The sequence below is a fragment of the Fopius arisanus genome, unplaced genomic scaffold (assembly GCF_000806365.1).
Source record: "Fopius arisanus strain USDA-PBARC FA_bdor unplaced genomic scaffold, ASM80636v1 scaffold00025, whole genome shotgun sequence".
NCBI lineage: Eukaryota > Metazoa > Arthropoda > Insecta > Hymenoptera > Braconidae > Fopius > Fopius arisanus.
This window is the reverse complement of record NW_011887764.1, coordinates 1,076,058-1,086,807: the sequence shown is the minus strand read 5'-3', so window position 1 is coordinate 1,086,807 and position 10,750 is coordinate 1,076,058.

Genomic DNA, 10,750 nt, shown 5'->3' with positions numbered 1-10,750 from the left:
ATTATCGTAATTAGACGACGAGATTTAACTGCCAGACTCACTCGTCAGGTCGACGAACACGCGTTTCCCTGAATAAGGGGAATGCCACCTCTTGCGTTGAGGTGTGACGTAACGGAAGTCGTTAATATGTTAATTATTTAAAACGAAAGCAACGTGTCGTCTCCCAATTGGGAACATGACTCTCATTTGCATGTTTTTATGTTTCTTCGTGGGACCATTTTTATGGGGTGATGGTGTAGGGGGGCAAGAGGGTTTCGTGTAAGAAGTCATTTGCATTGGCTAGTTATCAGGTGGAATCGAGATTTTAGATGTTTACTGCGCCGTAGTTTGTTTATAAAAAAATGTTTTACTTGAAAAATTAATTATCTAGCATTCTACCATTATTAAAAAATTAATTCAACTTCACAGATTATCTTCCTTTTTATTGTAATTATTTCCTCATTTATTCTCGCTTTTCGATGGTGGTTATTATTATAATGATTATTGATTTATATTGATGAAAGTGACAAAAAAAGTGAGGGTTACATTTTTTCCGTATTTTTTTAAATTTATGAGAAAATACAGAATAAAATTAATCTAGTAGAAATAAGGAAAAAAAAATATTCTAACCAAATTTATTTCAATATTAGTCAGTACTATGCAAATATACAGTTTTTACTCCACCCGTCGTATTTTTTATTGCAAAATTAAAATTCGGAATTTTTTCGTTTGAGGTTGCAAGTATTCTAAAATTAGAGAATTATTACTGATTGTAAGTAATTTTTTTCTGTAAAGACAATTGCACTCAATTTATCCTGAGTGTTCACTGGATTCAAACCTTGTAAAGAAAGCTATTCAATAGTTTACCCCAGCCCCGGATTGAATTGCGACTCGCCGCATTCGATGCAAATTAATCCAATGGATGGAAAAGTTGATTCATTAATTGATTGTTTCTCGGTAACGGCTGTTACCCAACAAAGGACGATCCTGCGAGCGGCGTTTAATGGCTCATTAGCTGGGGATGCATAACTTATTCGGAATTGTACACTGGCGGGACGATTAATCTTTCGGGTTTCCATACATCCGAGAGTACTCACTAAATCCCCCATGATATTCATATTATCTTGTGTTGCCATTTTTCCTATCATCTGTAGAGTACTGACCCCGTCAATTACATATCTATAAAAAATTTCATTGCAACCAGAAAATAATCCACAATCGCGACGTGTGCGGGTTGTAACGAATTTCCCTGAAAAATTGAAATAATAAATTCACTAACCACAAACTAATGCTGGAAATCTGTCAAGGTGGCCCTGCTGTCAGATAAGGGCCACACCTGGTAAATATAAGGTGCGCCTTTCCGTTTTACCAGGTGAACACCTGATCAGAACCCTGATCAGTTACTATCAGGCTTATCTGCTGATATGACGTGACGTAATAATATGTTACATTGAGCTTTTGCCAGATATGATTGCTTTTGCCTAATATATTTTCTTGTGGTTAGTTAATATTCTTGGCGAAAGAATTTTTTTTTCTCATTGCATTGGGTGATTGGCTGATCCAAGCTAATTTTATATGAATTATAATAATTATATGCTTTCGAGAGGAAAGGGCAGTAGAAGGTTTCGTACTTCTACCCACGCTCAAAAATTTTTTAACTCCATGTCTAGATGTTAAATTTATTGAATGTATCAGGTATGAGTCAGTTCTTAGATAAGAGTAAAGAAAAGTCAACAATCGCGTCATACCGACGAAATGAATTCAAAGTCACGAAATACGCTATAAAATACGCTCACTACACCGAACAATCATTATCTCAATTATTTTCTTCTTTGAGAAATGAATTCATTGAACGACATCAATTAGTCATTCATTTAAAACAATGTCTACATTATTACTCAATATACTTTATGAATTATGATTATTATAATAATAATCATTAGTCCATTAATTGTAAATTATCAATTGCTTCATTTGATGGAAATAAGTTTGAGCTTCAGATCGAAAGAATCTACTTAAACCTTCACACACTTTTATTTTTTGAAAAAATATTTGACGCCAAGTGTTAGGTACTCATTATTTAATTAAATACACCGAAAAGGAGGGATTGAAATACTATTTAGATTATTGCTCCGTATATTTGACAAATTATAATTATTAAATAAAATTTCATTGGTTTCAAATGAGAATGTGCAGTGGCTTGATTTGACTGGAATAAAATAATTTTTCTCGTGGTATTGGTAAATATTCTTCCAAGAAAATTCGTCCTCACTCGGTGAACGGTTTTACCTTCTCCTTCAGATCGAAATCAGCAAAGAGGTGCTTAAACTCTGAATATTTGAATGGTAGTTGAAATTCAACGTGAACACTCAGCAAAAGCCGAGGCCCCGCCAATTCCCTTCATTTGATTCGGTATTCCAGACACGTTTCAATTATGATTATCGCAGCTCCCGGTAATCAGTACATATTTAATCAGCTGCATTGACATTTTCAGCGTGCCCTGGAAACAGTGTTGATCGGACGCTTTTCAATTCGTTTATGAATGGAAAGTGATGAAGGCTTTCGACGGAGATAAATGTAAGGAGTGTCGTATTGAAAGTTCACTCCTTACCCTCTAGGACACTTAACCTCGATCCATGAGGAAAGAACACTCATCACTCACCACAGGGTGAAAAAATAATCATCATTTGTTGCACTATAAATATTACTGAATATTGATAACCAAGCCATTTTTTTATTCACAATTAATCGATTTTTTTTAATGATTGGATTTAATTTTCCGGAGTTTTCCGAATTTTATTGCCAGTAAATCAATTAAATCAATCAGTGATGCACGTTTTTTATCATTCCTATTCCGTTAATAGATTTAGTAGATATTATGAGAAATTATTTAAAGTCATAATTAAAACGATAAAAAATGACTCATCCATTAAAAACCCATGTTTTTATACAGTAACAAGCATTTTCATTATATCCTGGGTAAAAATACTGCACTAGATATTTAATATCATGTATATAGTATGACATATAGAAGATATGTACAGTATGTATGTACAGAGGTACCTTTGCTACAAAAAAAAACAATAAATTATTTTAAACTGAATAAATTCTCAATAAAAAATCAATGGTTTCCCTGAATTAAGAAGTTCATCAACATTTCGGATCAAATAGATCTGGTGACGTATGCTTATCACTTGTCGTGTTTTACGACTGTTTCAATGTCCTCAAACAATTACTGTACTACCTTCGGCGCTTTTCACGGGTACATGTCAAACTATTTATCGTTTGAGTCTCGAGTGCACTTGACGGAGTTCCATCGAGTTTGCCAATAAAGTGGGAGCCAGCGGACAATTGACAATCCGAGCCATTCAAGTTGGAAACGGGAACGGGAGTTAATTATTGGTTTAGTTGAGAGGCAATCCGAGGACAAGGTTCGGTGGGGGTTTGTTTAATTACTCAACAGGGGTAGCTATTTTATGAAAATAAAGCTCCTTATCAATCGTTAAAACTTAATTTTTTTCCAAAGAAAAAGAATCATTTAATTAATATATGAAAAGGACTTCATTAAATTAACGATTTTAATTGCTCAGACATTTAGATGTTTACTCTACATGGAATAGCGATTTACGTATATATGGAAGCATGCACTAAAATAGGGAAAAGCGAATGATAGAAAAATTAGGTATCTGGGTAACGAGAAAAATTACTTCCGGCTAGTTGATTACCTGGAAATTTTGCACATTGTTATTATGTAATAATGACTTAGAATATGTTTCCAAATTCCCGCCCAGATTGCCGTCGTACGTTCAATAATTCATGGATTAATCACTTTCTGTGAAAATGAAAAGGAAACTTTGAAATTGTTATCGAGAATACCTCTTTGTGCAGATTGTTGGTGAAATTCCGACTTTATTCAACAATGTAGAGTAAACAGCGCTCTTATCACACTGTTACGCAAACCGAGAATGGGGAAAGGAGAACAGGCAGGTTATGAAAAGACTCGAATTCTTCGTAAACATGGGCGCCAACGTGGCGTCCGCGGTTTGTTTGTCCCGGTTTTCCCGAAGTTTCCAGTGGTATCTGTGTCAGGATATATGGCACCCCTAGTGGACCGTCACGGGAGAATTCCCACCGATCGGCATGAATTACGTGATCACAACGCGAAAGTAAATTCTTCGGAAAAATTCCGGTGGTAGCATCACGGAAAACCTACACTCAGGAAAAACAACTTCGGCAAGGATCCATGCGATAAGGATTCCTTGAGAGAAGTACCTATGTATTTGAAAAGAAAATGATTATTTTCCATAGATCCATAGATTCGGAATATTTTCCGATTAAATTTTCTACTAGTCTCCCATTTTGCCTGGATTTACTTCACTACATTTTTTAATACAGATATTTTATTTTTAATGGGAAAATTTTCTGCTTTTCCAAGAAGTGCGATGGAAATATTCTCCGAACGTTTCGGTATAACTGCGATTGAGGTAGTTTCGATCGTCTGAAGATCTTTCAGGGTAAAAAGTTTGTTCTGAGGAGTGAAAAACCACAGAAAGATATAAATTACATGTTCTTGAACATTCCAACTCCGGTAATTTTCAATTCTCCGCTTCACCGAGGATAATTGCAACTGCCGCATCTCCGACGCTTCCACAAAATTAGAGAATGCGTTGTCTGGAAAGTGGAACACGATGTTTCCAACCCTTGGAAAATCCGCAAAACAGTATAGCCAGAAAAAAGCCATTGTGGATTATCTCGTCGAGGGAAAAACTTGGAGTTTATAATTGGACCCGTCCGTCAAAATCCCTTTGACGAAAACTTGGACTTACAGCTTGGATTTTTTTTCAGGGGATGAACCGCTGGCCAGTTTATATCTCCTCTTCAACGCTCATAAAAAAACTTGACAGAACATAACTCGCAAGTTTTTAGTTCGATAAACTCATCGTCCTGACGTATTCCTCAATTTCATGAAGATTAAAAAATAAACTACCGTCAATTTTACCGATATTTCATCAACTTTTGTGAAAAATAACCGTCCTGAAAGTAAAATGAATTATTCAATTCCATTATGCTGAATTATCAAAAATTCCAACTCTCGCAACGTTTTTCATAGAGATCGGAGTGTTTTTATGAAATCAAAAATGAAATATCGTTTATAATATTTCCACTTTCGCAATTTTCGTTCACTTCATACTTTGATAATAAATAACATCCATTATAAATCGAGGAAAGACGGGAAACTTCTAAAAGGATAATTCAAAAGTTTCCCGTTCGATAAACACATCATCCTGGCATGCTCGATATTCCCTCAACTCATGAAATTAAAAACCAGCTGGGTGTTTTTTTTTTTTTCGAAAAATGGGTAAAAACGATAAACAGGAAAACCACATCCTCAGAGGTTCATGAATTTCAATGGGATAAATTTCAGAGTTTTTCATGATAAAAAAAACGCCTTGAGATGTAATTTTCCATGGAGCAATTCATCGCAGGACAACATGAGCATGATTATCATTCTTTCCCTCTGCGTTTCTCCAACAATGTTATAACGAGGTCGTGTAGTTTTACACGTTCACTTAACCGGGCGCCATAAAAGTACCCAGGGAGTTTTCCAGAAGGGGGTGGAAAATGGAGGAGTGGAACACCGGTTCTATCGTATATCTGAGCGCAATGTACAACCGAGGCGTACGCGACTATTTACTCTCGCATAAATGCACGTGACGGAGCATCGCAGCGTGCGCGTTTACACGGCCATTTATCCACGTTTTTTTCCCCTTTTCCCCGCTCTTGGCACAAAGCCCGAGGGTTAATTTACCCTCAAAGGCAGCGGCTACCGCAACACCGACGACGACCCGGAGAAACGGCTGAGAAATTAACGGAGTTGGAAAATTTAAAGGATTTTTATGGTTTATCTTGGGAAATTCCAGAGAACTTTCAACGTGCGTGCATTTGCAATGTTATTTTTGGAACATGAATATTCACCATCGAATTACAATGAATTCCAGTGAATCGAAAATTACCTGCGGCTTTTACCCAAGTTTTCATAAAACATTGAATTTATTTTGTAGATTCCGAGAAATGCATATCAAGTGATATTAAGGTAGAAAATTTGTTTAATAATAAGAGAATGGTAAACGAATTATTTTTCATAACGTGAGAAGTAACATTGCAAATAAATTAATGAAATGCTTTTAAAATTTGAACAATTTACATTGAATTGGTGTTACTAATTTTCAGGATTTTTTTTTAAACATTTGTAGAATAATTAAAAACTCACAAAAGAGAAATTGAGAAATGAAAAAATCCTTCAATAATTACAATAATTTATGTATAATAACTCATTATCAGAACAGTGTTCGATCTCATATTTTCCAACTCATTTGAATCATCGAAATTACGAATCACAAATAGCGATAATTGCCTGAAATGATAATTGAAAAAATGAAACACAATTATCGGAGAATGAGGAAAAAAAAGCGGTGGACGAAATAAAAATTTTTGAGCGAATGATTTTTATCGCTCTCCCCACGCAACGAACGAGTCATTGCCACAAGGGAAATGTCAGTAAAATTCACCAACCCAATTACTTGATCCATCACCCTCCGCTGATCCGAAAAGTGTGATGCATATCTCTTTGAAGCAAACGGCCAAAATCGCCACCCACGATCTACACCTCGTGAAAACATAAAAATCGTTTCCTGACAAATTGAATAACACCGGTAGACGTGATGGAGTTACACCAGTCGGCACCGACATATCGGCCACTTTTATAATTAAACCACTTTGGTGAATATATTCACACCACTGAGAGGCAAGCGCATACACACGTTTCTTTGTGACCCATCGATCGATCTCGATCACGCTTGATCGAGTGTGAGCCAATCGGCCAGACCAATCGCTCCATCCCTCCCTGGCTCAACAATACTTTTTATTTTATACAAAAAGAGGACAACTTTTCTTCTACCTGAACCGAAAATTGGAAAATATGTCGGTCAGCTATTCTGCGCTTCGGCTTCAGCGAATTATATTTGCATCGTGAACTAGAAAAAAAAATTTTCCCGGCCTTTTTTTTTTTCAAACCCATGCAATGTTGTAACCGATAAATTCAAATATTTACACTGCTTATTGCATTTTGTTACGTTCTCCACATTAACTCACGTTTATGTACACCGTGGAGTGTTACAATCGCAGCTGATGAGGGTCGATCATACATATTTACGTATTTACATATTTCATATACGCATTTGTGGTTCGTTGCAAATTTTTCCTGAGAAGGAATTCCTGAGAGGAATTCCCCCGAGTTTTTATTTGAATAGCCCGAGATGTTGATTACAGTAGCGGTTATTCTTCAAGTTCTTCGAATGTGTTTCTGGCGAGTGGCCATTTAAATTCGATTGTAACTGAAAAATTCAGCATTTTCTCATGAATTTTCGGGGAATTTTTTTTCGGGGCATCGTCTAAGACTCTAAGGCGCTTACTCTGCAATAACGTGATGCCCCTGGCCCGCATTGGAAACAACGTATCGATTTTGCGGATGTAACATTCGAAACGCCCTCGACCCCTCCGGCGCACTCAAAGTTTATTCTCCGGTTGTCCTCACCAGTACTCCTCAAATTACATTTTTATGATGCTGATGAAACACAGACGGAGACGACGCTATTTCCCGGAGCGGCGAGTCACATCAAAGCCATCACCAAACTACAAAAGAAACTTGGTGATATCAAGAAGTCGAAAACGCGAATTGAATAGAAAACAGAGGATCTCTTCCTCTACCGCTTTTCAATGCACCCCCAAGCTTCAAGCGACCTATACCAGCAGTGGCAGAGTAAAAAAAAAATGCTTCCCTCAGTTTTCCCGGTTTCTTGTAAATAACGCCAGAGATAGGCACGAGGCCGTGATTAAAAAGCCGGTATTCGGGGTCACCCGGAATCCGTCCACTCCGTGAACAGCTGAGATTGCGTCCGTTTCCGCTATCTTTTTCCCTCAGTGGGTTATCTAAATTCACAAACGACTTTCTATCTGCATAGAGAAAAAAAAATACTAGATTATTGCCATTAAAATCGCGGGGAATTATTAATTATTATTTTTATTATTTAAAAAGAAAAGGTTCAATTTGCTCTGTAGTTCTACAATTCAAAGGGGAATTCGTAATTATAAAATTTGTAACCAGTTTTCTGTAATAAATCTAGTGAAGTAACTAGTGAAGTTAGAACTAATTGGATTCGAATAATCAAATGAAAATACTGTTTGTATTGCATTGGAGTATTGGAGAAGCAAAAAGTCTGGAAAAACAATAGTGCATTATCAAAGCGAGATGGCTCGAGGCAAGGAAGGAGTGCAGAATCAAAGGAAACCGAATCTCTCCGGGGATAACGGTTTTAAATTTAATAAAAACAACTCAGACTTAACCTCACCCAGAAATACTCATTGTGCATCACAGCTAACCGGATTAAAACGACTTATTTCACGATATACTTTCAGGCATTTTAATATACTTATGAACTCCAACTTAACTGCAGACCGTAATCAGCTGGAGTTTGCGAGTACAAAAGAATGCTCTTTACCGAGAAGCCTGCGGGAAGGTATTGATCAAAGGGGGTACAAAAAAATTCAATGACCAAGGAATGCTCAGAAAAAAGTCCCGATTGCTGGGGCATACGGGTTCAAAAATGTTCGGAAACGTAAAACGAATGGATTGCAAATGATTTGTATATTTTTGTATAAATATGAGAATTTTCCATCTCAATCCTCGAATAAGAGTAAATTTTGCGAAAATTTTCTAATTTCCTTTCACTGAAAATTTCCCACTCATAAAAATTTATGGAATTAAAGGGAAATGTATTCCATCAGCCACTTTTTTTTTTTTAAATTAGAAAAAAATAGAGTAAAGTAAATATGAATAATGAAAGTATAGTAATAAATATTCCGCTGATGAGTTGAAATTTTGAGAATTTGTTGTAATTTCCATTTAATATAATAGGAGTATTGTGTTATGATGAGAGAAGTGGAATGATTGAATCACGGGAGAGGAATAATATCGGTAATTGGCAGTGTTAATTGAATGAATCGGGTGATGATTGCGTAAGAGAATGGCTTTTGCGTTCGGCAGAGCGTGCTAGATTACTTTATTCGACCCAGGAGACACTGGTGCAATGATGGAGATCGATCAATTACCAGTGATCGCACTGTATACACGGGAATCCACCCATGTTGATCGGCTCGGTTACCGCAAATGGGTCGGTCAAGACGAGGATCGTTTAAAATAATCGCCACTGTTGCAACTCAGATTGCAATTATTTTTCCGATACGGGGGACTCGATGGAAAAACCTCCACTGTTGGAAATAATTGGAATTGCTTGGTCAGTTCAGTAGCCATTTTTAACAGCGTCGACTGACCGACAAAGTTTTTCGCGTTAGAAAAAATATTGGAATTCTAGAAAACAAGTTTTTCAAATTAACGCATAAAAAATTAAAGAATCAAACAATTTTTTCTCCGTGTGATATTGAATTCGATTTTCGTGGGAGTGATTTATGAACTTTTATATCCGATTGCTTTAAATAACTTATTAAATTGTTGGAATTGTTTTTCAGAAACATGTCAGGGAAAATAATTTATTACTTATTATTATTACTGTATTATATCAGGATAGGAATCAATTAGCGCACTGTCTAAGAAATTTGTTTGTACCTTTTTGAATTTTATAAGAAATGTTTGGAGTCTCTTTAGTTGTTGAACAATTTTTAATAACTCTCTATTTTTCTAGCCGAACTTTCAAGCGTTTCGTCTATAGAATGTATTAGTAGATGAATTTTCCGCGGTTTTCCGCAGAATCTTTCGCTTTATCACCCCATACAGAAATCCAATTTACTAATTTCCTGCTTTACCCTTTTATTTCATCACCGACTCGTAAAATAAAATTAGTTCTGTTAATTAATAATTGTATATTTACTTAATCCAAAAATTTCTTTCTGTCAATTTAATCAACTGGAATAGTTCCATGAATTCAAGAAAATTATGGTCAATTTTAAAATTAAATTTTCTCGGTGCAACCCAGAGAAACAGCTCTCAGAATTTTTGAAAAATTAATTCCATCGGACATGTTCTACTTTCGTATTCCCAATGGCGGATCCAATTGCTATTGGAGTTCTCCAAATTGCTGCAATGGTACACATTATCCCGGATTTAATTAAGAGGGCATTCATCGATACTTTCCAAGATAATGAGGAACTTGAAGAGGAGTGAGTTTCGTGATCGAGTGACTGCTGAGAAATTTTCATCTGCATTTAAATGAATTGATGTCTATTTTCGTGAGATGATGAGAACTGCGGAATTTCCGGTGATGATTTTTCGTCAAAACTGCCGCGGGAATTTTTCCAGAATTCAGTTCTGGGTTTCCTGGGGGGATCGCGAGTTATTTTTAAAGAATTATCCGGCGTTTCGGAGCAAAAGGTGCTTTAAATGTATGAATTTTTTTTTAGAGGTAGATTTGATTTCTCCAGCCCTGGGGTATCTGTACAGATTTTTATTGCGGGATTTGAAGTAGTTTCAGGGTTTTCCATTAGTCGAATGTCAGTGGGTCATCAGGTGCCTTCGATGTGGCCAGTGATTGATCATCCAAAACTTTTCTGAATGGTTATCTGGGGTATTAGAATGTCAGGGTGGTATGTCTGGAGCGATAACATTGATAAATTGATTTGGAACGGGGGGAACATGTGAAATTTTAGCGGAATTTATTTTGTCGTGGAGGGGGCTGATATAATGCGGCATTTTTCGTGA